This window comes from Lepus europaeus, chromosome 5, assembly GCF_033115175.1.
Source record: "Lepus europaeus isolate LE1 chromosome 5, mLepTim1.pri, whole genome shotgun sequence".
In the NCBI taxonomy this organism is placed as follows: Eukaryota; Metazoa; Chordata; class Mammalia; order Lagomorpha; family Leporidae; genus Lepus; species Lepus europaeus.
This window is the reverse complement of record NC_084831.1, coordinates 83,598,009-83,624,481: the sequence shown is the minus strand read 5'-3', so window position 1 is coordinate 83,624,481 and position 26,473 is coordinate 83,598,009. Positions and strand designations below refer to the sequence as shown.

The window sequence follows — 26,473 nt, the reverse complement described above, 5'->3', positions numbered from 1 at the left end:
CTTCTCCTGTGATTCAACCATTTGGGCAGCCAGAGTCTGCTGGTCTCTGAAATACAAATCATCAAGGAGTGAAACACCCAGGTAGCAGAATGTGTTTCTGGAAGTACAGTGTTTTTCCTGTTCCAAGTAGACTGGAAACTCCCTGAGGACAGGAATGAGCCCTTTTATCAGTTTCCCTCAACACTTACCCTCTGTGGACTCTCAGGATGCTTCAGTTCCAAATAAACATGAAGCTGTTGTAATTCATCTGCTTGTTCTTAAGCAGACTCACAGGAATTGGTTTTTATTTTAATGCCCCAAAGCTAGTCCAGTGCATGGTCTGAAGAGGTCACACAGTAAACCTGAGCAATGAATGGAAGGAAGGAAGGAAGGAAAGTAGGAAGGAAAGAAGGAAGCAAGCAAGCTGCCTGGCAGCAGGGATGTGTCTGCCTTGCTCACCAGCGCACATCCAAAAGAAGCCCTATGGGCACAAGACGATCCGGAGCCCCCGACAAGGCCTTATCTTCAACATCCTTGGCAGCTGCTCCGCTGGCCACGGCCTCAAGACTCCCAACTTCTCCCATCCCACTGCTCCATCAGCAAGGCAGGGGGCTTGGATGAACTGCTTTCAGAGGAACACTGGTGAGCAGCTCCCAGGAAGGCCTAACGCAGGGCCAACTGCATCTCACAATTCCTGGCCAGGGTACCCCTGGATTGGCCTTGCGGTTCTGGGTCAAGGGTCATTAGGCCAGTGACCACTACCGTCAGCCATCAATTTGGAGATGACACCAGAAGCTAAAAATAAAGTTCAGTGAAACTGTTCAAGGTTAATGGGATGGAAACCACAGGGAATTCCTGGCTGAGAGCAAGGCTACTGCTTGTGTGAGACAGTGCACGCTGGGCAGCACTGGCAGCATGAGTGTCTGGCCAGTACTTTGTTGGCCTTCATTTCATGTGGTTTCACATTTTTTCTCAATGGTGAGAGAGACATATTTTCATGTATATAAATCTCATTTCCTGGAGAGGAGGCAACATCCTCAAGGTTAAAAGAAAATTATGTCTGGGGTCTGAGTACAACTTACCATTGTGTTTAGTTTTAAAAGAAATGTCAGGGCTGGCATTGTGGTGCAGTAGATTAAGTCACCAGCTGCAATGCCAGCGTTCCTTATGAGCGCTGGTTTGAGTCCTGGCTGCTCCACTTCTGGTTCAATTCTGTGCTAATGAGCCTGGGAGAGCAGCAGATAATGGTCCAAGTGCTTGGGCTCCTGCACTCGCATAAGAGACCTGGATGAAGCTCCTGGCTCCTGGTTTCACCTGCCCGGCCACAGCCATTGCAACCATTTGGGGAGTGAACCAATGGGTGGAAGATTCTCTCTCTCTCTCTCTCTCTCTCTCTCAATCTGTGTGTGTGTGTATGTGTGTGTGTCTCCCTCTCTCCGTAACTCTGCCTTTCAGATAAATAAATCAAGCTTTTAAAAAGATTCAGTGGTTACGAATTGGGATATGAGATGGTAAGTTTCTGACTCCATCTACTGCTTCCTCCTCAAATGGCCATAATGAGCAGGGTTGAGCCAGGCTGAAGCCAGGAGTCAGTAAACATATCCTGGTCTCCCATAAGGATAGCAGGAACCCAAGTACTTGGACCACCATCTTATGCCTTCCCTGGAACATTTGCAGGGAGCTGAATTAGAAGTAGAGCAGCAAAGACTTGAACCAGCACTCCGATATAGGATGCTGTTGCCACAAGCAGTTGCTTAACTGGCTGTACCACAATGCCAGCCCTCTGAATGCTGGAAGATCTAGCAGCCTTGGATCCACTCAGCCCACACTAACGGCTATACCTCAGTTGGACCACATGTAGGCCAGTTTTCCACGGTCCTCGCTTACTCCTGATTTGTTGACATTCCTGCCTACCTGGCCCCGTGACCACTGGGCTTGAAAATCATATTCATGTGGTCAACCCACACTAACGCCTCAGCAGCACCTCTAACTTCACTCTGTCCTTCACTCCTTACATCTAACCTATTGGAAAGTTCCACTTACCTTCTAAACATCTCCTAGACTCACAATTGTCCAAATCATTCCTTGAATGGATTGTTAATACCACTGGGACTAAATTCCATTGATCCTGTACTTTTCCAAGTTCCCTTGGTACCCTCACAGCCCCTCTTTCCACTTGCCTATTAGAAACCCACCTTCCCTTATACCCCCCTCCCTCCATCCTTTCATTCTTTTCCTCCTTCCTTCCTTTGCACTTCCCCTCGCCTGTTCTTCATCTCACTCAGCTGACACACCACAGTTCTCGCTAAATCCAGACGCCTGCCTATTGTGCACCTGCACCCAGGCTGCTGAACGTGGCGGGAGGAAAGCTCATGATCATGCCAGCTCACAGGGCATCCTGTTCTACAGCTAGAGCCCTCGGGTAAGTCTGGCAGTCCCAGTATACTTCCCTAGCCCATCACCTTCCTGTTGTCTTAGGGAGGGATTTCATTCTTTCTCCTCTCTTTAGAAATCACCTCACCACCCTCAGCTGGGAAACTTTGTACTTTGTATTTCCCTGAGAAAATGCAGCCACAGGAGAATTTCCATACCCCCACTCCCACTTGTACCTTGTTTATACCCACACACTCTGCCTTTCCTTCTGCTTCTGTGGATGAATGGTTTGCCAGATCTTAAGCAACTCCTGCCCGCACCTGCATGCTAGATGACTTCTCATTCCTCCAGCAATGCCATGGGCAAGAAGTGCTCTTTTATCTCCTAAGTCATTCAGCTTCCCTTCTTTACAAGATCACACCTAGCAATAGCACATTACACACAGTCATTTCCATCTTCAAACAATCTTCCCTTCACCTGCCATCTTCCCCCAGGTTCTGTTTTACTCCTCTGCTCCCCTCTATAGGCAGATCCCTCAAAGACTTGTCTATACTAATTACCGTGTCACCGCTTCCACTACACCAAGGCGCCTGGCTCCAGCTACCCGGGTGTCCTCGCTGATTCTGGAACACTCCAGAGGATCCCTCTGCCTTGGAGTCCACACAGAGTTGGAGCTGGAGCCTCGGCGGGGCACTCTCCCTCCTGGCAGTCTCCACAGGGCTCCTGCCATCGCTCCTACCATCCCCTAGCACATGCAAGGGCATTTCAAATTTTGTGGGAAATAGAGTTAAAAGACAAATTTATTTAGTGTAAGGATTTTTGAAATCTGAGAGGGTCTTCAAAAAGTTCATAGAAAATGCATATTAGGAAAAAATTATGGGACAGACATTTAGCCTAGCTGTTGAGATGCTAATTAAGAGGCCCATTTCCCACATCACAGCAATTGAGTGAGATTCCTTGCTCTGGCTCCTGACTCCAGCTTCCTGCTAATATGGGTTGTGGTTGGCAGCAGTGATGGCTCAAATCATTGGGTTCCTGCCACCGACCCTCGACTGAACACAGTGCAGCCCCCACGGCTGGGGATTTTAACCAGCAAAGGGGAGCACATAATTTTCATCTGTCTCTTTGTCTCTCAAATAAAAAAAAAAAAAAAAGAAAAGAAAAGAAAAATTGTGGATGGATTTTAAAGTGTGGTGCACCAGAATAAAATGATCTTTTTTTAAAGATTATTTATTTATTTGAGAGGTAATGTTACAAATAGAGACAGGGAGAGATGAGAGAAAGATCTTCCATCCACAGGTTCATTCCCCAGATGGCCACAACGGCTAGAGTTGAGTCAGCCTGAAGCCAGGAGCTAGGAGCTTCTTCCTAGTCTCTCATTTGGGTGCAGGGGCCCAAGCACTTGGACCATCTTCCACTCTTTTCCCAGGCCATAAACAGAGAGCTGGATCAGAAGAGGAGCAGCTGGGACATGAACCAGCACCCATATGGGATGCTGGAGTTGCAGGTGGAGTCTTAGCCTACTGTGTCACAGCACCAGCCCTTAAACTAATCTTCTTAATTCAGTTTTTGATAAAGTTTTTGAAGTATCCTCATCCATCATGACACTACCTAGTCCCAGCCTGTGTTTTATTTTTCTCTATAGCACTTACTGCCACAGTGATAATGTGTATTGAAGATTTTTATTTCATATAACTTATTGCTATTCTAAGGTCACAGAACACTTTCTGGATTATTCAGGAGATCAGCATTCAAAATACAAAGTTTGCATTCTGCAGCAGGCTCCTCTGTGGGGAAACATGCTTACAACTGCCCTACAGGTGCCTGGGAAGGCTACTAGGAAGTGTGGCACTCCAAGCTGGGCAGCTGAAGGTACATCTTCAGACATCCTGATACAACGTGTCACACATGAACTTGCCACTTACCACATCATGGAAAAGTTTGTACTGAGTGCAAAACTCTTTTTGATCAGATACTAATCAAAAAGATTTTCAAGATTTTTTCACAATCATTCAATTGCTAAAATCACTTGCTTGACAAAGGCAAAAAACTTTTCCCCAAATCAATGAAGCTGGTTCAAGTCCTGGCCACTCCACTTCTGATCCAGCCTGGGAAAGCAGTGGAGGATGGCCCAAGTGCTTGGCCTCCTGCACCCACGTGAGAGACCTAGAAGAAGTTCCTGGTCCCTGGCAACTCCAGCAGTTGCAGCTATTTGGGGAGTGAATCAGTGGATCATTTAAGCCACAGTCAGTGTAACATTCAAACTATCATTCGGATTAAATGATGCCATCTTTTCTTCATTAATTGTCCAGGGAGGGGAAATATTGGAAGAAACACAAGTACCACATTTTGAAAAAAACTATTCCATCATGTGGTTCTGCTGTTATTTTTAATACTAGAAGAACAACAACCAGTCTGAAATGTCACCTAAGGAAACAGGGCCAAGCCCAGGGAGAACAAGAGGCACGTGTCTCTACCACGGGTTCACAGCATGCAGCAGAACAGGAAAGCACTAGGCCACCCTGATTTGGCAACCACAGGAATACGATATTGTGCCCACTGGATGGGTACGATACAGTCATGCAATGGTGATGGTGATGTTTCCATACGAAAAAATGCTCTGTATACTACAACTACAACATTTTAAGAAAGAAAGAGATCAACATATTAATAGTGATTATATAAAGAGATTTCTTCTTTTCACTATTTTCCAAAATTTGCCATTTTGCTTTTATAATTTAAATGTATAGATGGAATTTAAAATTAAGAAAATAGACAATTTTGACACACATGAATTGACAAAAAAGGCTAACTACTTATGTTATTTTGTGAACTTTTACCAGTTGACACTGAATCCATCCACATCCTAGTCCCCAAGTCCCCACTCATTCTTAACTTCCTCTTTAAACAGTTGCATGTAATATTATCTGCAGGTAGCTGTGTTTTAATTTTCAAGTAACTTAGATTTCCAAAGAAGTACAATTTAAATACATACAAGTATACAAAAGGATAACAGGCAGCTTAAAATATTGCTTCTTTAAATAGACTAAATTATATAAAAAACATCTATATTCTGTATCTAATTATATACAAAATATCTATTTTGTGTTATATGCAGAATATCTAACTCTTTTGTATTAAGAGCTCAAAGAAGAGCTATTTTCTTTATAGCCTACAATACACCTCAAATATTAGTTACAGTAATTGGGCAATACTAACGTGAATTGAACCATTTTTTCAACTCACATTTAGATGTCTCCAATACAAGGTGCCTAATGCTACTTTAAAGGGAATAACGGCATCGTTCCAGTCCTTGGGGAGCTTATGTTCTAAAAGCAGTGAAAAGATACGTACACCTGTAAAGAACACTAGGTGAGCAAAATAACACTCAGTGGAGTGTGTCACTTGGGTCAGGTGCTGAACAGATGATTGGATGAAAAATATTCTGGGAGGCCGGCACCGTGGCTTAACAGGCTAATCCTCCGCCTTGTGGCGCCGGCACACCGGGTTCTAGTCCCGGTTGGGGCACCGGATTCTATCCCGGTTGACCCTCTTCCAGGCCAGCTCTCTGCTATGGCCCGGGAAGGCAGTGGAGGATGGCCCAAGTCCTTGGGCCCTGCACCCACATGGGAGACCAGGAGAAGCACCTGGCTCCTGGCTTCGGATCAGCGTGATGCGCCGGCCGCAGCGGCCATTGGAGGGTGAACCAACGGCAAAAAGGAAGACCTTTCTCTCTGTCTCTCTCTCACTATCCATTCTGCCTTTCAAAAAAAAAAAAAAAAAAAAAAAGAAAGAAAGAAAGAAAAATATTCTGAGACATAAGACATAAAGAACAATAAAGGAAAGAGACATCAGTTTGGACTAGGAGAATTAGAGATAGAAATGGTCTATACATGAAAGGAGATAGGCAGATAAGAAAAAAAGACCGATGTTGGAACAGTCAAAGTCAGTAGGTAAGAACCTGCTTTTCATATTGGGAAATGAAGTGCCAGTGAAGATCTGTAAACAGGTGTTAGGGTCTCAGCAGGATTTGGCTTCCCTAATACATGCAGGTGTTTAAACCCCAAAGTCTTAATGGTAATGGTTGACTGACTGATATTAAAGGATGATGGGCTGCGAATGGAGATTTAATCTAATTATAGCATCTGGGAGGTGGGCTTTGTGGGAAGGCTTCAGGTCACAGGGCGTGGCATCGAAGGCAGTGTGGCAGGCACTCTTCCCGTCTCTTTCCAGACTCACCATGTGACCCTTCTTCTACACATGTTGCATAACTGCCAGCCTCCATCATCAGACACCAGACTAATGGGGTCACTTGATCTGGGACTGTGAACCTCCAAAACAGTAAGCCATAATAAACCTTCTTCCTTCATAAATAGCTCCTCTCAGATATTTTAAAGTAATGAAAAGCTGACTAATACAACAGGGCAACTATATGATACATGTTATGCTTGAAACATTAAGCTGACATTCTACCTTAAGGATAGTAGTGAATAGATCTATTCATAGACAGCCACAATAATCCATGCCAGCAGAAATATGGTGTTGAGCCCAGAAAAATAATGGGAGCTATAAAGGAAGTTTGTGTGTACGTGTGTGTATGTGTGTGTGTTTGTGTATCTAGAAGGCTGAAAATGGCTGCTGTTTCAAAACCTATTTTCTGATTCAGATTCAAGCAAAAACTATTTTTTTTTTAGGATTTATTTATTTGAAAAGTAGAGTTACAAAGAGAGAGAGCGAAACAGAGAGAAAAGGATCTTCCGTCTGCTGAATCACTCCCCGAATGGCTACAATGACCAGGGCTGGGCCAGACCAAAGCCAGGAATCAGGAGCTTCTTCCGGGTCTCCCATGTGGGCACAGAGGCCCAGGCACTTGGGCCATCTCCTGCTGATTTCCCACGTGCATTAGCAGGGAGCTGGATCAGAAGTGGAGCAGCCTAAACTTGAACTGGTGCCCATATAGATATATAGATTGCCGGTGTCACAGGCAGCAGCTCTACCTGCTATGCCATAACACCAGCCCCCAAGGAAAAATTATAAGTCCTTAATATGTACATATAAGACATCAAGCCTGAAACTTTTCCATACCCAAAGAGGCTAAGTCTCTGTAGGACACTCAGCAAGGAAATAGTAGTCCCTTTAAAAAAAAAAAAAAAAGAGGGCCGGTGCCACGGCTCACTAGGCTAATCCTCCGCCTTGCGGCGCCGGCACACCAGGTTCTAGTCCCGGTCAGGGCGCCGGTTCTGTCCCGGCTGCCCCTCTTCCAGGCCAGCTCTCTGCTGTGGCCAGGGAGTGCAGTGGAGGATGGCCCAAGTGCTTGGGCCCTGCACCCCATGGGAGACCAGGAGAAGCACCTGGCTCCTGCCATCGGATCAGCGCGGTGCGCCGGCCGCAGCGCGCCTACCACAGCAGCCATTGGAGGGTGAACCAACGGCAAAAGGAAGACCTTTCTCTCTGTCTCTCTCTCTCACTGTCCACTCTGCCTGTCCAAAAAAGAAAAAAAAAAAAAAAAAAAAGAAACGAAACGAAACACAGGTCTTTTAACTACTAGTCTGGTATTCTTTCAGGTTTATAACAAATGATCAACACCTGTCTAGCACAGGAATCTAAATCTCATCACTTCAATGACAGCATTTACATTAAATACTTTTCCTCTGATGGTTCCATAAGTGATTCTAGACAGCTTTTTCATTTGGATTAGATGACTTGACCCCATCTACTTTTCCATTTGTTGTGCACTCCCTCCCTCCTCACACCCTACATCACATAGTCACAGTGCTGCTACACTAGACAACTCAGCATTCCTTCCCCTACACGTCCAAACCACATTCCCTCTGTATCCCATCTACAAAGAGGAAACATAGTAGTACCATAGTGACATGCAAAGCATACAGGAAAATGCCAACCACGCAGTAAATACCAAATAAATGTTAATTATTATCATTCTGCTCCTTCCAACCTTATTTGTCTTTGAAAGTTCAGTATATGTCATCTCTTGGGACTGCTCAGAGAGAATTAAATGTTCTTCCTTTTTTAAAAATATTCTATTTTAATACTTTCATAGTTTCATTTATATCCTGGCTAATGTACATATGTCTATCTCCCCAGTAAGGATGTAAAAACAGCACCTTGTTTGTATTTTTATCCCCCATGAACTTGTTACAGTGCCATGGGTATAGTAGGTCCCAAATAACTGCTAAACACAATCAGATAAATCATTAGTTAACTTAAAAAAGCATTTGCAGCGAAAATATGGCTCCACAACACATATCATGAGAACATTTGATGTTAGTCTTACTCACCTACAATTTAGGGGGAAAGGGGAATGTTCCTGTGTACCAAATTATACATAACAGCCACATATTTAACAGGAAAATGTTTTGTTATAATATCTTCAAAGTGTACAAATCACAGCATAAGACCATCTCACTATGCACTTCAACAACCATTACACAAACGCCTGATTGAGTACACAAGCTCAAGGCCTAGCACACTGCTGGCCAATTCTAGTTCTCAACGAATGTTTCCTTATAGTGAGCTTCAGTCACTCTTCCTATAACCCATTAATTCTACTACTGCAATTTACATTAGTAAGGTCTAAATCTCTAGGAAATTAATCATTTAAACCCATAGTCTCCTAAACTACAAGCTGTATACCCTCTCTATAGCTTAAACAAAAGGAGAAGAAAAAACTATTGCACTTGTAACAACAGAAATGCTTTTATTGCTTTCTTTCAGGCGAAGTGATGTAATGGCTATCAGTGATCATAGACTAAGTATGTGGAAAAATTGGGTAGTAGAGAATTCTAGCAGCCAACGCAGCAGATAACAACCAGGTAGGTTTGGGAATATGCAAAGATGTGCGTGGAAAAAGAAAGCCTGAGGTCAAACAGCTGAGCTTACTGAACAACCAAATCCCCCAAGAGCCACACCACACGCGAGGCCTCCCTATGTCCACATTCTTCTACCCTAAGATGACCAAATTTTAGGCTGCACACAGTTTCAAGACAGAGGATATTAAGACTTGACCATTTTTACAAAAGATTTATTTATCTACTTATCTGAAATGCAGAACAACAGAGAGGAGAGACAGAGAGAAAGGATATTCCATCTGCTGGTTCTCTTGGGGAGTGAACCAAGAGTTGGAGTTGACCATATCCCTATTCTTTCTGCTCTATGTAAAATGTTACTGAGAAAACTCCCCACAGGTTCAATGCATCTCAGATACATTCAAACAAATGTAGAATTAGAAAACAAAACAAACAGAACACCATGGTTTTAAGGATGAGACTTCACATATAATGCAACTGGCCTTGCCATCTAGGCAAAGCTTTCTTCCTAATAGTATTTGCTTATCAAGGAGTGTTGCAACACAGACTACAGATCAAAAAGGCAGCCTTGGAGAGTAACAGTCAAGTACATAATATCTGCTGAACACTCTGTTGTTCCAGCCTTAGAGAACAGATCCAAGGACTCAAAAATATTATGACATCACTGTCATCTCAGAAAACCTAAAAGGAGATCTTCAAGAGGCTGCATTCGCTGGCTTCCAGGAAACCTCTCTAAGTGACACTGTTTACCCACGGCAAGTACGCGGCACTGCGTTATCCATGGGTCACATCGAAAGTGAACAAATAATCACTCAATTTTAAAAACTCCTAAAGACAGAGTTGTACTTTTTCACTTTTCAATTTCTATTACAGTTATCCTCCATACAATTTCAACCCTCTCCTCCTGATATGTTCCCAATATGTTCCTGCTGGCTCTGTTTATACTTCCATAAAGAGAATACTCACGTGATGAGACTTTGGCACATCTCAAAATAAAATAGAAACATGCTTCATTTCAAATATTACTAGGATGTCTTTTTTTTAATAAGGATTTATTTATTTACCTATTTGAAAGGCAGAGTTAGAGAGAGGCAGAAGCAGAGAGAGAAGAAGCAGAGAGAGAGAGAGAGAAAGGTCTTCCCTCTACTGGTTCTGTCCCTAGATGACCACAATGGCCGGAGCTGTACTGATCTTCCAGGTCTCCCATGCGGGAGCAGGGCCCAAGGACTTGGGCCATCTTCCACTGCTTTCCCAGAGATAGCAGAGAGCTGGATAGGAAGTGGAGCAGCTGGGACACGAATTGGCGCCCATATGGGATGCCAACACTGCAGGTGGTGGCTTTATCTGCTTTGCCACAGCTCCAGCCCCGCTAGGATTTCTTCTGCTTAAGAACAGGACTCACACTAAGAAACGTCCTGCTTCTAATTAAATACACAGAAGGATTTCAGCCAAATGATCTTTCTATCAATGTATGCAGTCACCATCAGCAAAACCAAGACAGTCCCACACTGTGGATGTCACATGTGGGACCCACTGTGATGAACCCACAGAGAAGGGCATCAGGCACAGCTGATCTCCAAATTAGGAACAGACTGCATTTAGCCAGGTTAACGTCCAGATTACCCTGGAATTTAGAATCTCCTTTCCTTGTAAACAACAACAAAAAAAGGGGGGGAGGGGTAGGAGAGGTAAATACTTGGCCTGCCAGCCACTAGCCACATGCGGCTTATCTAAATCTACCTTGATATTTGAAATTAAATGAATTAAAACTAAACTGTCAGTTACTCAGACACATTACCCACACTTTGAGTGCCAGTGGCTGCCACACTGGAGACAGCGGATAGAAGTATTTCTATCTCTACAGAAAGTTCTACTGGATAGCTCGGCCACCCAACTAATTTTCTCTGTAAAGGGCCAAATAGTAAATGTTTTGGGCTCTGAAAGCACATGGTCTTTGCAGCAATTACTCAACTCTACCATTTTAGTGCCAAACAGCCATCGGATGATATACTAACCAATGAGTGTGGTTACGCTCCCCCCCCCCAACCATATTTGCAAATCCAAGTACCTATTAATATCTGCTCTCCCGCTCCTCACAATCTCGCTCCCCTACCTAGCACAGGAGAGACCTGCGGTAGCATTAGAGAACCTCTGTGGACTCGGAAGCAATCTACTTTCCCATTCCATCTGCTCCTCCTCACGGGGGACACACACAATTCCCCCAATACCCGGTGGTTCTGAGGACACTTAAAATACAGATTCTTAGGCCCCAGCTGCAAAGACTGACTTGGAGGGTCTGACGTGGAGCCCAGCAACCTGCACGGTAAATGAACCCACAGCGGGCTGTACAAAAAACACAGTACAAGAAACACAGTTTCCCTTTAAAAACCAGACAGAAAGGATGGAGAGTGAGGTGACAAATGCTGTTCTGCAATCCCCAAACCACACAGAGAAAGCTAATACCTAACCTTGGGAGTAGGAGGAAAGGCCAAATGTCAAAGGGGAAGATGAGGGCGTGCAAACCCTGGAGAAAACCCTGGGGGAGGGGGAGGGGTGTGGGACACGCCTGGCCCGGGAGGCAGAAAGCAGCTTGTGGAAAGGAGCTCTGGGACAGGCACGCTCTGGCCCCACCAAGCTCCTGACATGTGCAACCCCACCCTCTCTGCTGTCCCTGGGACCCATCCGCAGCACATGCTCTCTTTTTGTACATTGCTGGGTTTTTTAAAAAGATTTGTTTTATTTATTTGAAAGTCAGAGTTACACAGAGAGAGGAGAGGCAGAGAGAGAGAGAGAGAGCGAGAGTGAGTGTGTGTCTTCCATCTGTTGGTTTACTCCCCAGATGGCTGCAATGGCCAGAGCTGTGCTGATCCGAAGCCAAGAGCCAGGAGCTTCTTCCGGGTCTCCCATGTGGGTGCAAGGGCCCAAGGACCTGGGCCATCTTCCACTGCTCTCCCAGGCCATAGCAGAGAGCTGGATCGGAAGTGGAGCAGCCGGGACTAGAACCAGTGCCCATATGGGATGCCGGTGCTTCAGGCCAGGGCTTTAACCAGCTGCGCACAGCACCAGCCCCAACATTGCTGTTTTTTTTAATAAACAAATTGACTTAGTCTTTGCTGCGACCTGGCATAAGTTCCTCAACAACTTGGTACCTCAGTTTCCCCATGAGATGAATCAGTATAGGAAAGGTTCTTGAGAAAACCAAATAATACTTACAAAGCACTTAGATCATTGCATGGCACAAAGTAAGTGCTCTGGGGGCTGGTGTTGTGCCACCTGTGACACTGGCATCCCATATGGGTACCGGTCCAAGTCCTAGCCACTCCGCTTCTGATTCAGCTCCCTGCTTATAGGTTGGGAAAGCAGTGGAAGATGGCCCAAGTGGTTGGGCCCCTGCACTCAAATGGGAGACCCAGAAGAAGCTCCTGGCTCCTGGCTGGCCCAGCCCCAGCTGTTGGGCCATCTGGGGAGTGAACCAGTGGATGGAAGATCTCACTCCCCACCGCCCTCCTACCCATAACTCTGCCTTTCAAATAAATAAATAGATTTTTTTTTTTGTGGACAGTGAGAGAGAGACAGAGAGAAAGGTCTTCCTTTCCTTTTTCCGTTGGTTCACCCCCCAATGGCCGCTGAGGCTGGCGCACCATGCTGATCCGAAGCCAGGAGCCAGGTGCTTCTCCTGGTCTTCCATGGGGTGCAGGGCCCAAGCACTTGGGCCATCCTCCACTGCACTCCTGGGCCACAGCAGAGAACTGGGCAGGAAGAGGAGTGACTGGGACAGAATCTGGCGCCCCGACCAGGACTAGAACCCGGTGTGCTGGTGCCGCAGGCGGAGGATTAGCCTATTGAGCTGCAGTGCTGGCCAATAAATAGATCTTAAAAAAATAAAACAAAGTAAGTGCTCTGGAAAGATTTGTTAAATAAATAAAAACGCCATTAACTTAGCATTCAATAAGCACCTCTTCTGTGGCAGGTACAGGGTTACATGGAAAGATAGGAAAATAAAAAGAATCTCGAAGTTAAAACATTGTTGTATAAGAAAGGCCTTCTCTGATGACCTCCAGCCCGCTCTCCACTGGGCTGCCTCTTTATCCTGCCTACTTTGTCTGATTAGCACTTACTACAGGACATTTCACAGACACTGTGAAAGGGACACTTATCAGGATCCCCCAGGGAATAGCTTTGCAAGGGATAAGACTTTCTTACTGTATTCCTGACTGTAACTCTAGCTTCTAAAATAGCATGTGGCACTCAGCAAATAATAAAAAACAATTTATGAAATGAACTAATGAGTGAGAGAAGAACACTTAATTGAACTTATTATGGTATTTTCTAAAGCCTGCTACAAACTGTTTTAGAGCCTCTCACTTTTAACCACATTTTTTAAAAAAGATTTATTTATTTATTTGAAAGTCAGAGAGAGAGGAGAGAGGAGAGAGAGAGAGAGAGAGATCTTACATCTGCTAGTTCACTCCCCAAATGGCTGCAATGACCAGGGCTGGACCAGGCCAAAGCCAGGAGCCAAGAGCTTCTTCTGGGGTCTCCCATGTGGGTACAGGGGCCCAAGTATCTGGGACATCCTCTGCTGCTTTCCCAGGGCACTAGCAGTAGAGTAGCCAGGACTGAAACTGGTGCCTGTATAGGATGCCAGCACTGCAGATGGTGGCTTAACCTGCTGCACCACAGCACCAGCCCCCATAAGTGCATTTTAAAACTTACAGTTCAGTAATTCTCCCCATATTAACAAAAATCAAATGGCAGCATTCAACTGTGAGATGAACACTTGTATTTGTATTTGTAGTCAAGTCTAAAACATTCTAACCGGCTACTTACATAAAGTAACATTGATTTATGTATTTTCTTTTTTTTTTTTTTCCTGTTGGTGCAGGGCCCAAGCACTTGGGCCATCCTCCACTGCACTCCTGGGCCACAGCAGAGAGCTGAACTGGAAGAGGAGCAACCAGGACAGAATCTGGCGCCCCGACCGGGACTAGAACCCGGTGTGCCAGCGCCGTAGGCAGAGGATTAGCCTATTGAGCCGTGGCGCCAGCCGGTTTATGTATTTTCTTTATCCTTATGATGTCTTGAGGGGTGAAGATGGGACAGATATCCCCCCCACAACTTAGTAATGAGAAAACAGGCAGGTGATTGCCTTGTCCATGCACAACCAGATCAGCCACAAGGCTGGAAATAAGACACCTTTCCCTTCGCAACAGCTCTGCAGAATCCACAGCGCTGAGTCTCTCAAACTGTGCAAGTGAGACAATCCCATCTTAGGAACGACTGATAGGGGCAGTGATGGTAAAGTCTTAGCAGAAATGAGAATTGAATGGATACATGAATAAGCATTCTCACTAACCAGTTCAGCCAGCTGCTTCCTCCATCAACCTCTTAACATCTTTGGATTATTGCTTTAAGGCATTATACTCCTATGTATGAATAGCAATTATTCTCAAAAATGTCACCTGTGGGCTACAAGTCCTATTCACATCTACAATTCAGATTATTGCACTCTTCACCACTGTTAGAGGTTACCCGGTAGAAAGGAAGGCAGGTTCCACACACAAATGTCAGTGCGTGGCTGCAACACACACAGCATAGGTTTTCAGTTGTTTGTAGGTGAAGTATGACAGTAGCCCTCGTTACTCTTGGTACAATGATCCATATCCAAAGATCACACCCCTTTCAACACATGTACAGTTTCCCACTTCTGAAGGACCAATGAAGATTCATCACTTGGGGGCCACATGGTCCACATTTATCTCATTACTGATGAGAAAACCAAGGCCCAGAGATGTTAGAGGACTTTTCCAAAGTCACATAGCTAGTTTCTAGTTTTCTGCCTCCCAGTCTGAAGGTCTACATTTGTGAGCTTAATAATCCGTGTAAACTGGCATCTTTTTCTTCTGGTTTTTCCCTTTAATGATCTTTTTGGCTTTGTATAGAAGACATGGAGTCATTAAACAAAGTACCAACAGACCTTCTGACCATAAGTGCCCCATAAATATTTAAGTCAACTGAACCAAATCTGGATACGACTTATCCCCGTAAGAAGCTGAATGCTTAATACTTAAGATGATCCCATTTGTGATTTTTGGTTTCCATAGTGATAAATAACATTTACTGCTCCATGTGGCCTGGCTTACATCTACGAACAAGCATTTCCTGATGAGTGGCAACTCCCACAAGATATAATTTCCCAAATATCATAGACAGCTGATGAGAAAAAAAACCCCTTGCCCACAGAAAAGATAACCAACCAGGTCATTCAGCATTGAAAGGCACTCTGAATTTGCCAAGATATAGCTGATATTTTGTCCATATGAATTCGTTTCACAAACATAAGGGAAAACATTTGGATTTTCTTGACACACTTAACAGTTAGGATCTACAGATTTAGAATCCTGGGAGCCACATTATACATCTGATTCAACTATTTAAATTATGATAGTTTGCAATTCTACAGGATAAAAAAGTTCTATTGCATATTCTGAGTCTTCAACTTAAGAAAAAAGTTTGATAAAAGATCTTATTTTATATGATAGTAACACTCCCCCCTTCCACTGTTTTCAGAGCTTATCTGGAATGTGTCAGCACTGTCTGTTCATTCTAGACGTGAACATGGAGCCACGCCCAAAGGAGAAACCACTGAGAGGGAATCAAAAGCTTCAGTACCCATGAACGTCACTGTCCCCAGTGCCTTCTGTGGTTGGTAGTTTACTGTTTCTGTAATAACTAAATACAACAAAATATTCAAGATATACTCTATCATCAAAAATGCAGAAAATCTAAGAGGAGTATATATGAATTACACATTCAGAAATACTTGGCTGGGGAACAATGGGCATTTGAAAGAGTTGTTAGCTGTCCTTTGGGATGCCCTCATGTCTTATCGGAGTGCATTGGTTCCAAGGCCCAGTTCCATTTCCAACTCCAGCTTCCTGCTAATGCATACCCTGGCAAGTGGCAGGTGATATCTCCAGTTCCTGGGTTCTTGTCATCCATGTGAAAGACCAGACTAAGGTGCAGGCTCCTGGCCTTGGCCTGACCTAGCCATGGGTGCTATGGGTATTTGAGGAGTGAAGACCTTGGTCTCTATGTGCCTTGCAAATAGATAAAAACAAGTAAAAAAATTTGTATGTACATTTTTTTTTTTTTCTCCTGGCATCTTTTTCTCAGAAGACTGTTAGGACAGAAATGGATTCTGATCTCTTTCCTATCTTGCTAGTCTGTGTTGACAGCTTTGAGGGGCTGTCGAGTCACAGGGGAGAGATCACATATTTTTCAATGAGGACAAGTTGAATCAGTTTCTTGATGTTCCCTGGATCTCTACGATCTCTTCCTGTACAATTACAGAAGCCTGCACACACTGTTTCTAGGAACATTTAAACAAAATTTCCTTTGGTGAGAACAAGACAACTGTTCACAGTCTGGACAGGAGAAGTCAATCTTTTGGACGAGAAGCCTGGTTGTAATATAGTTTAAAAACCAATATTTATTCATCTGTGTCACAGCTTCTTCCCATCTAAAATTCCCAAGATTATATGTCAATTTCAACTCCACACCAATCTTCTCCTGAATTTGTAGAAATAAAGCAAACTAGCGTTCAACCTCTTGAAAATATTCATTCATGAAAAGGTCAAGCACACACGAGGAAGCACTCACTGTCTCTGACGCAGCGTAAGAGGCATTATGGCATAGTTTACTGCCTATGTACATTCATCTAAGGCATACCGGGATGGATGCAGTGGTTCAGCCAGGTAAGGGGTCACTTGCAAGGCCTGCAATCTGTATTAGAGTACTGGTTTGGGCCCCAGCTCCTCCACTTCCAACCTCACTTCCCGTTAATGCACATTCTTGGAAGCAGCAGATGATGGCTCAATACTCAGCTCCCTGCAACCCACATGGGCGAGTTGGGTGGGGTCCTGGGCTCCTGGCTTTAGCTTGGCCCATGACTGTCTGTTGTAGGCATTTGGTAAGTTGGGGAGTGAACAAGCCAATAGAAGATATCTATATCTATATCTATATCTATCTCACACTGCCTTTTAAGTAGATGAAAATAAATTCAAAAAAAGATGGATGGATGGATGGATGGATGGATAGAAAGAAGGAAGGAAGGAAGGAAGGAAGGAAGGAAGGAAGGCAGGCAGACCAGCATTTACTTCAGGGGAATGCGGCTGCATTAAGTCAGCAGACAGAACCCAGAGGAGTATTAAATAGCTAAATTCAGACACTTCATCATCAATTACATGCATTTCTGACAATCTGGGTATCCTTAAGCAAATGCTATTGGAGATGCAGAGTGGCGACTCCAAAGCTGGTCAGGGCAGAGTAAACCATTAATGTGTGTGGTTCAGAACATGAGTGGATCGGGTTGGCTTCTGCCAACTGATTCTCCATGGCACATGTTAGAACAAAGCCCTGTTCATCACCGTAGGACTCCTGAAAGACTGAAGAAAGCATCACCAGTTACTTCTACTCCCTATCCCACAGGGCACTTTCAGACCCTATGTCTCCATTGTCAGTGGCACGTCCTGGAATGGATGTGCAATGTCTCTGAAAATAGTTAGCAAGGCTATCTCAATGTTCCACTTCCAGATAATACAGTGTCCTTCATGCACTCAGGAAAACTCAAGTCAATGAGCATTCATTGAGAAACCACCATGTTCTTAGCATCAGGCTAACTGCTGTCAGTAGACAATTTCAGCCACAGAACTTGTCTCAAAAGAACTTGATTTAAGTTGGAGACAAAATATGTCCATGGAGAAAGAATACTAAATGAATTAAAAATATATGTTTAAGTTAAATTAAATTTTAAGTTAACATACTATTTAAGTTAAAGAGACTGTCCTTGCTCCAGGGATTGATTTTAGCTCCTTCGTCAAAGATAAGTTGGTTGTAGATGCTTGGATTCATTTCTGGAGTTTCTATTCTGTTCCATTGGTCTATGTGTCTGTTTTTGTGCTGGTACCAGGACGTTTTGATTACAACTGCCTTACTGTATGTCTTGAAGTTAGATATTGTGATGCTTCCAGCTTTGTTTTTGTTATATAAGATTGCTTTAACTATTTGGAGTCTTGTGTTTCCATATGAATTTTAGCATCATTCTTTCTAGATCTGCGAAGAATGTCATTGGTATTTTGATTGGGATTGCACTGTATCTGTAAATTGCGTTTGTTAGTATGGACATTTTGATGATGTTGATTCTTCCAATCCATGAGCATGGTAGATTTTTTTGTTTTTTTAATGTCTTCTATTTCTTTCTTTAGTGTTTTGTAGTTTTCATCATAGCAATCTTTGACATCCTTGGTTAAATTTATTCAAAGGTATTTAATTCTTTTTGGAGTTACTGTGAATGGGACTGATCGTAAAAGTTTTTTCTCAGCTCTGACATTATCTGTGTATAAAAATCAATCCTGGAGCAAGGGCAGTCTCTTTAACAAACCATGCTGGGGAAACTGGATCTCTACCTTATACCTTACACAAAAATCTGCTCAAAATGGATCAAAGACCTAAATCTGTAACCCAATAACATCAAATTACTACACAACATTGGGGAAATTCTGTAAGACATTGGCATAGGCAAAGACTTCTTAGAAAAGATCCCAGAAGCACAAACAATCAAATCCAAAATTGACAAATGGGATTACATCAAGCTGAGATGCTTCTGCACTGCAAAAGACACACTCAGCAAAATGAAGAGACAACCAACAGAATGAGAGAAAATATTTGCAAAGTACATAACTGACAAAGGGTTAACATCTAGAATCTATAAAGAGCACAGGAAATTCAACAACAAAACAAACATTCCAGTTAAGAAATGGACAAGGGGTCAGCACTGTGGCACAGCAGTAAAGCTGCCATCTGCAGTGCCAGCACCCCGTATGGGTACCAGATTGAGTTCCTGATGCTACACTTCCAATCTACCTCTCTGCTATGGCCTGAGAAAGCAATGGAAGATGGCCCAAGTTCTTGGACCCCTTCATCCATGCCGGAGACCTGGAAGAAGCTCCTGGCTCCTGGCTTTGGAACGATATAGCTCCAGCCATTGCAGCCATCTAGGGAGTGAACCAGCAGATGGAAGACCTTTCTCTGCCTCTGCCTCTCTGTAATTCTGCCTTTCAAATAAACAAACATTTCTTTAAAAAAAGAAAAAGAAAAAGAAAAAGAAAGAAATGGACAAAGGGCTTGAATAGGCATTTTTCAAAAAAGGAAATCCATCAGGGAAATGAAAATCAAAACCACAATGAAGTTTCATCTCACTCCAGCTAGAATGGCTCTTATACAGAAATCAACAAACAACAAACTCTAGCAAAGATGTGGGGGAAAAGGTACCCTGGTCCACTATTGGTGGGAACTTAAACTGGAGCAGCCACTGTGGAAGACAGCATGGAGGTACCTCAGAAATCTGAATACAGATCTACCATATGACCCAGCCATCCCACTCCTGGGAATTTACCCAAACCAAAAGAAATCAGCATATCAAACAGTGATCTGTACCCTCCCTGTTCATTGCAGCACAATTCACAGTAACTACAATATAGAATCAACCCAGATGTCTATCAACTGTTGACTGGATAAAGAAATTATGGTATATATACATATGGAGTACTACTCAGGCTGTAAAAAAAAAAAGGAAATCCAGTCTTTTGCAACAAGATGGATACAACTGGAATCCATTAAACTCAGTGAAATAGGCCAGGCTCAAAAAGATAGATATCATATGTTTTCTTTGATCCGAGGTAACTAATAGAGTACTTGAAATGTAATGTACTGGAGTGAAATAGACATTTTGAGATTCAATGATTGTTTACAGCCCTTGCCTCTTCTGTTGAGGAACAGTATTTTTTTTTTTTCCTACTATTTATTGAGCTCTTTTACTTAGTGTAGGGTTAACTATATGATCATTAAATAAACAAAATAGATCTTTGTAAAAACTAAGAGTGGAAATGTGAGAGGGAGGAGGAAGAAGGGTTGAAGTGTGGGCAGGCGGGAAGGTAGGGGAGGAAGTGTCACAATGTTCCTAAATCTGTATATATGAAATGCATGAAACTTGTAAAACTTAAATAAAATGTTTAAAAAATCCTAAAACATTCTCTCTGTCTCTCTCTCTCTCTGTCTATAACTCTACCTGTCAAATAAAAAAAAAAAAATCCTAAAACAAACAAAGAGAATACATTTGACATTCTGCAAGAGACTGCCAGGTGCTGAGGAAGGGATCATCACAGGAACTGAGCAACACCAGGTCAACAGAAATATACTGTCTGTCTGTCTGTCTCTGTCTCTCTTACTCACTCTCTCTTCCTTTTTAAACAAGGGTCAGGCATTTTGGCACAGTAGTCAACATGCCACAGGATGCCCACATCCTGTATCAGAATACCTGAGTTAAAATCCTGGCTCTGCTCCCAATCCAGCTTCTTGCCAAGGCACACCCTGAGAGGCAGTAGGTGGTAGCTTAAGAACTTGGGTCTCTGCCACCACCGTGAGAGACCTGGATTGAATTTCAGGATTCTGGCCCTTCCTCAGCTATTGTGGATATTTGGGAAGTGACCAGTGGATTAAATATTTCTTTTCTTCTCTTTCAAATAAATAGAAAAAAAATTTAAAGAAAATAATAGTCCCAATACAAAATGAAGGTAAAAAGCTATCAGTGGGAGCCTGGGACTGTGGGATAGCAGGTGATGCTGTGATGCCAGCATCCCAAATGTATGTCAGTTCGAGTCCCGGCTGCTCCACTTCCAATCCAGCTCCCTACTAATGCACCTGGGAAACCAATGGAAAATGGTCCAAGTCCTTGGGCCCCTGCACCCACATGCAAGACCTAGAAGAAGCTCCTGGCTCCTGGCTCCGGATCAGCCCAGCTTCAGCTGCTGCGGCCATTTGGAGCAGTGAACCAGCAGCTGGAAATTGATCTCTCTCTCTCTCTCTCTTTCTCTCTTTCTTTGTAATTCTGCCTTTCAAATAAATAAATCTTTTAAAAAAAAGTTATCAGTGCCCAAAAGGCAAAATTAAAGAAATATGAGGTACCATTTAAAAGCACAAAGCAAAAAAAAAGTAAAATAAAATGTGTAAGATTACAAAAGTATATAAAACACTGTATATGGTTTTCAGTGGACTTTCACTACAGAAAAGAGTCACTGAAAGTATTCAAATAAATCTACCCAGCATGTGTGCCAAACTATAGGCAACCAGGTACTATGGATGTGTGCTTAGTTACAACGGTAATTCTCTAAGAAGTATGTTAACAAATCATTGAGATGACAGTTAAGGTGCCTTGTTAGTAGTCCTGTAAGTAGCAGAAAGAAGGGCATTAAATGGGGGAGAGTGCGTATGTGGGGACTCCACTGCTATGAAAACTGAGAGTAATTTTGCCCTATAGAAGTTAAAATAAACACCGTCTAAGAATCATAAACTTTGCTTCCTGCCTAAACATATATTTGAGTCTACGAGTAAGTGTATATGTTTAGGAGTGATAAGGGGGCATCTCCTGAATATCTGAAACCCCAAAGACTTTTATGTGCAGAAAACACTTCTGTGTGTTTTCAATTAATCATTAATGGGGCTGCAAACACTATTTCAACCTCAGGTAATCATCTACTCACTTGTTTTAACAAAGCACAAAATACAAACTTTGTTACATTATATTCCATGAGACTGTGACACTTCACCCTAGACAGATGCAAGATAATTCGACTCTGTAAACACAAGACAGCTGTGAGAGAAGACCAAAGATGGTCATCAGCCTAAACTCTCAGGATCTGTACCTCCCAGCAATGGCAAATGAACTTTTCTTCACTAGCATTTCACTGTAAACAACTTACATAACTTTGCAACCTTGAGGCACGGATGAAATGACAACAGAGGAAGTCGCCCATCATCTATCATTTCAGTACAATAGCACCAAGTGCCTCATCCCAGAATCAGATTTTTAAAGTACAATTATTTGGAATTTGGATTCGATGCCCAGGTTGAAGGCATGGAGTGTATGTACTACAAAAACTACCAAAACTTAAATCTTTCAAATAAAAAAAACCCCAAATACTACTAATGTACTTAAACATTACCAAACAGAACAAATAGTCACAAAGCTGAACTGGGAGGGGTACCTCTCCAGTTGTCACTGCTTCCTACAGAGTCCGTTTTCCTTGAATTCCAGGCTTGAGGAATCCTACAGTCTTACGGACGATGTGGGGACTGGAGACTGGGAAAGTCTCTAGGAGCAGGCTGAATTCCCTTGTGAGTGGGGGAGGGAGTGCCAAATGTCTGTTACCTCCTCAGAGACAAAATGTTTCCTGGGCTTTCCTTCTCAAACCACCACTTAAGAGAAAATTTTGCAAAAACATAGGAAAATTGATAAAAAGCACTTAAAGTTTAAGCACTTTTTCTTGCCTTGGAAAACTATCTGAGGCCAAGAGACACTTTAGTGGTCATCAATTTTCTAGAAAAAACTCAAAGGCAAGCAAATGTAGTTTAACTTCTATCATCTTCTAATTGAGTTGGCAAAAGCATCCATGAGAACCACATGGGTTCAGACCACCAGTGCAGAACCCTGGCCTTCATTTGACCACTGGCCTTTACATTCCTCTCCCATCTCTCTCCCACCCCTACAACTCCACATCAACAGTTGTACCTTTTCCATGTCCCCCAGGCTGGAATTCTCAAAACCACCTTAAAATCCTCCATTTGGAGAACAAGCAGGGTACCAAGTCCTAAGTGTCTCACTTTTTAGAAATCATTCACATTTGTCCTCTCCTCTCCAGTGTTTAAATCTAGGCTTTAACCCAAACTGAACTTCCTGCCAGCCACCCCCATCCACTCTCCACAATGCCCTGAGTCCTACCTCATTAGGAAATAAAACTTAATCATGACTCTCCCCAGGTTAAAATCCTCTGTTGGTTCCAGGAGCATGGCTAGCTGTCCCATGCATACACAAGACGACCACTACTGCTTCAGGTACAGGTGGCAGCCACACACTCTAGGAAGTTCCTGCCATACTTAGTTGCACTTGTAGGCCAAGGTAGCAACCACAAAACCTCAAGCAAAATAATACAGTGTAAATATGTAAACCAAGTTTTGCTCTATATTTTCTCAATTTCTGCTGCAAAGACTAAGAGAGGGAAGGAGGACTATTTTGCACTTGGTAAGTATTGTGGTTGAATACGCTGGCCAGTAGTCCAGAATCTCCCTGTACCGCCTCTAGATAGATGGTGTGATACTAGACAAGTTAATTAATCATGCAAAGCTAAATTTCCTTTTTGGTAATATGGGGAATAAGAGGAGGATCAACCTCATTGAGCTGCTGCCAAATAAATAACACAAAGTACACTGCTTACCACAGTGCCTGGCATATAGTTAGAACTCAACAATTTGTTCTTTATAATTGTAATAATTGACTTGGGGGAGGACAGAGGGGTAGATGATTTGCTAGTCTGTTCACCCACCCAAGACTCCAGTTTGGGCATTTGACTTGCACCCATAAATTCCTTGCAGAACATGGCTACTGGACATCCAAGGAAAAACACAGCTAGTCCACCAGGAAGTTAATTATTTAGGGCTTGTCCTCATCCCTGGGGAATGAAGACTGGTCCCAGAGGGAATACACACTATACAGCAGAATTTTAAGATAGGGTTCAGCGTTTTGGTGTAGGGGATTAAGCTGCTGCTACAGTGCCAGCATCCCATATGGGTGCTGGTTTGAGTCCCAATTGCTCCACTTCCAATTCAACTCTGTGCTAAAAAATTTTAACACAGTTCAAGCATTTCTTAGACTGAGAGAATATTGCAGGTTATGAATCCAAAATACGGGAAAATGACAAAACCTTTATACCAGGCTCTCAGGAGCAAGTCAAAACAGGATTCCTTCCTTTGGGAAAGAGAATAAAACACAGGTTTCACCCAGCGAAAAGCTCCCATGACAGGTCCCCCATGCTAGGGTTGTTAAAACAGGTCCTTCAGAACAAATGGGCCTTAGACATGCTAACTGCTGCCTAAGGAGGTATCTCTGCTTTGCTCAATGAAGAATGTTGTTTTGGGGTCCAACAAGACAGGTACAAAACCACCTTCACCATTTCTTGGGTGAGGCCAGTCAGCTCCAAGACCAAGAACAGGGTTACAATTTCTGGCCCAGCATTCGGTCATGGGAATCCTGGTTGTTGTCCTTCCTTGGCCCTGTAGCTCCCAGACCCTTATTCCTTCTCTTTGGACTGTGTGTCTTTAATGCACTCTAACAGAATACAGGCCCTCCTGCTCAAGATGGGCTTTCAGCCTATGCCGCTGGACAACACGACCAAACCTCTGGACCACAGAAGACAATCATTCCCCAGGCCACCTCCAAATACCAGTGGACAGCAGTGAATACTCATAACCAGCTCTATGTCCACATGCCAGTTTGAAGAAAACACCCAAGAAGGACTTTCATCCATCCTACCCCTATAACATTATGGGTTACTTCTCTGAAGGGAGGAGGGGAAGTTAAGTAGCTATGAAGTAGGCAGGCTTACAGGCTAAAATTGATTAGATTTGTGAAACTGGAAGACCATGCCTTCGCCACGCCCCTGTGTAACTTCATGCCCTACCTGATACTTTCACCACACCCCTGTGTGACCTCATCTCCCTACCTGGCCATACCTGGGTGCCCACCAGCCAATCAGGTTAATTAACCACTCCCCTTTGGAAGTGGGTTAAAAGCTGGGACATGGTGTGGCCTGGGTCTTCTCTTCTTCCCTGGCCTCTTGCAAGGAGGGGGCTTGCTGTAGCCCTGTGCCCGAAGGCCACGAGCCCTAGGCTTCCTGGCCTAGATGCTCGTCTACGTGGCCAGTTCCTGGTGCACGGTATGAACCCTGATTTACCTCTCTCTCTTAATAAGCTCTCACTCTCCTAGGCATCTTTCTCACTAAATAAAGCTTTAAATGTACCGTGCTGCCTCATTTATCTGTGCCGTTATTTAGAATTCTTCTCTAAATATTAGGCAAGAACCCTCTTGGGCTTATTAATACTGGGGATTTCTTAGTAAGCATATGGTGAAATCGTATGGCACCCCAAATTCCGATAGCACATGTGGCATCCCAGATAGCACTTCTGGGGAACCTTAGGGGCCACATTTTTTTTTTTTTTTTTTTAATTTTTGACAGGCAGAGTGGACAGTGAGAGAGAGATAGAGAGAAAGGTCTTCCTTTGCCGTTGGTTCACCCTCCAATGGCCGCCGCGGTAGGCGCGCTGCGGCCGGCGCACCGCGCTGATCCGATGGCAGGAGCCAGGTGCTTCTCCTGGTCTCCCATGGGGTGCAGGGCCCAAGAACTTGGGCCATCCTCCACTGCACTCCCTGGCCACAGCAGAGAGCTGGCCTGGAAGAGGGGCAACCGGGATAGGATCGGCGCCCCCACCGGAACTAGAACCCGGTGTGCCGGCGCCACAAGGCGGAGGATTAGCCTATTGAGCCGCGGCGCCGGCCTAGGGGCCACATTTTTTGTGTAAATTTTAGGGGGTCTTGTCCGATTTCAGCTAGGTAGACATTAACTTATGTGTGTAAGAGAAGCTGAAGACAATGGGGAAAAGCCAATGGGAAATTTTGTGTGGCTGAACAAGGGAAGAAACATGGAAGCAAGCCTTGGAAGCAGACCAGCCTTTGTACATCAAAAGTCTTGCCCTAGTTCAATAACCGTATTAAGTGGGTCCCAGCCCCCTCCTGGGGGCAGCTTAGGAGAATCTTCCACAGTCTGTCTATTAGGTCCATTAACACTGTGCTGATGAAGTTCTGGGAGGAATTTCAGGAATTCCATTCCCAGGAAGCCCTCCAACCAGCAATATCCCAGAAAGGGGAGGTTGGGGAGGAGGGGTGTAGGGTGGGAGAAATGGTAAGCCATACCCAATTTCTATAAAATCTCCAGTCTGAATGCAGGTTGAGCTCTCTCAGGTCAAATAACATAAGGTATGTCCTATGCATGAAGGCATTGTAGAACAAAGGTTTTGTTTTTCAGTTCAAAAACTACAAAGAGAACCAATGATAGGAAAGAGTTATGTTCAAGTTGCTTTCAAAATAGTGAGAATGAATCATTTCCATAATCTATTGACTTTGTTCAACAGTCTGACACTTAGCTGTGTGCTAAAAACTTTTAAAAATTTTCCACATGTATAAGAATTAAAATGAAGAAACATCACATTTCTGTTCCTGATTCTAGCAATAGTTGAACTAGATATATGTTTGAGGTTGATTTTAATAATTCTCAAATATTAATTATCTTTGAATGAGCACGACAGTTACAGCTCTAATAAGAAAATTACCAGTCATTAAAATCAGT

The 26,473-nt window shown here is 43.5% G+C and overlaps 1 protein-coding gene across 3 annotated transcripts in view; it reads right to left on the bottom strand.

The window, feature by feature from the left end:
* The window catches only part of LRRC8D (leucine rich repeat containing 8 VRAC subunit D), a 141,272-nt gene that overhangs the window by 64,188 nt on the left and 50,611 nt on the right, over positions 1–26,473 (bottom strand). The gene's annotated exons all lie outside the window — the stretch shown is intronic.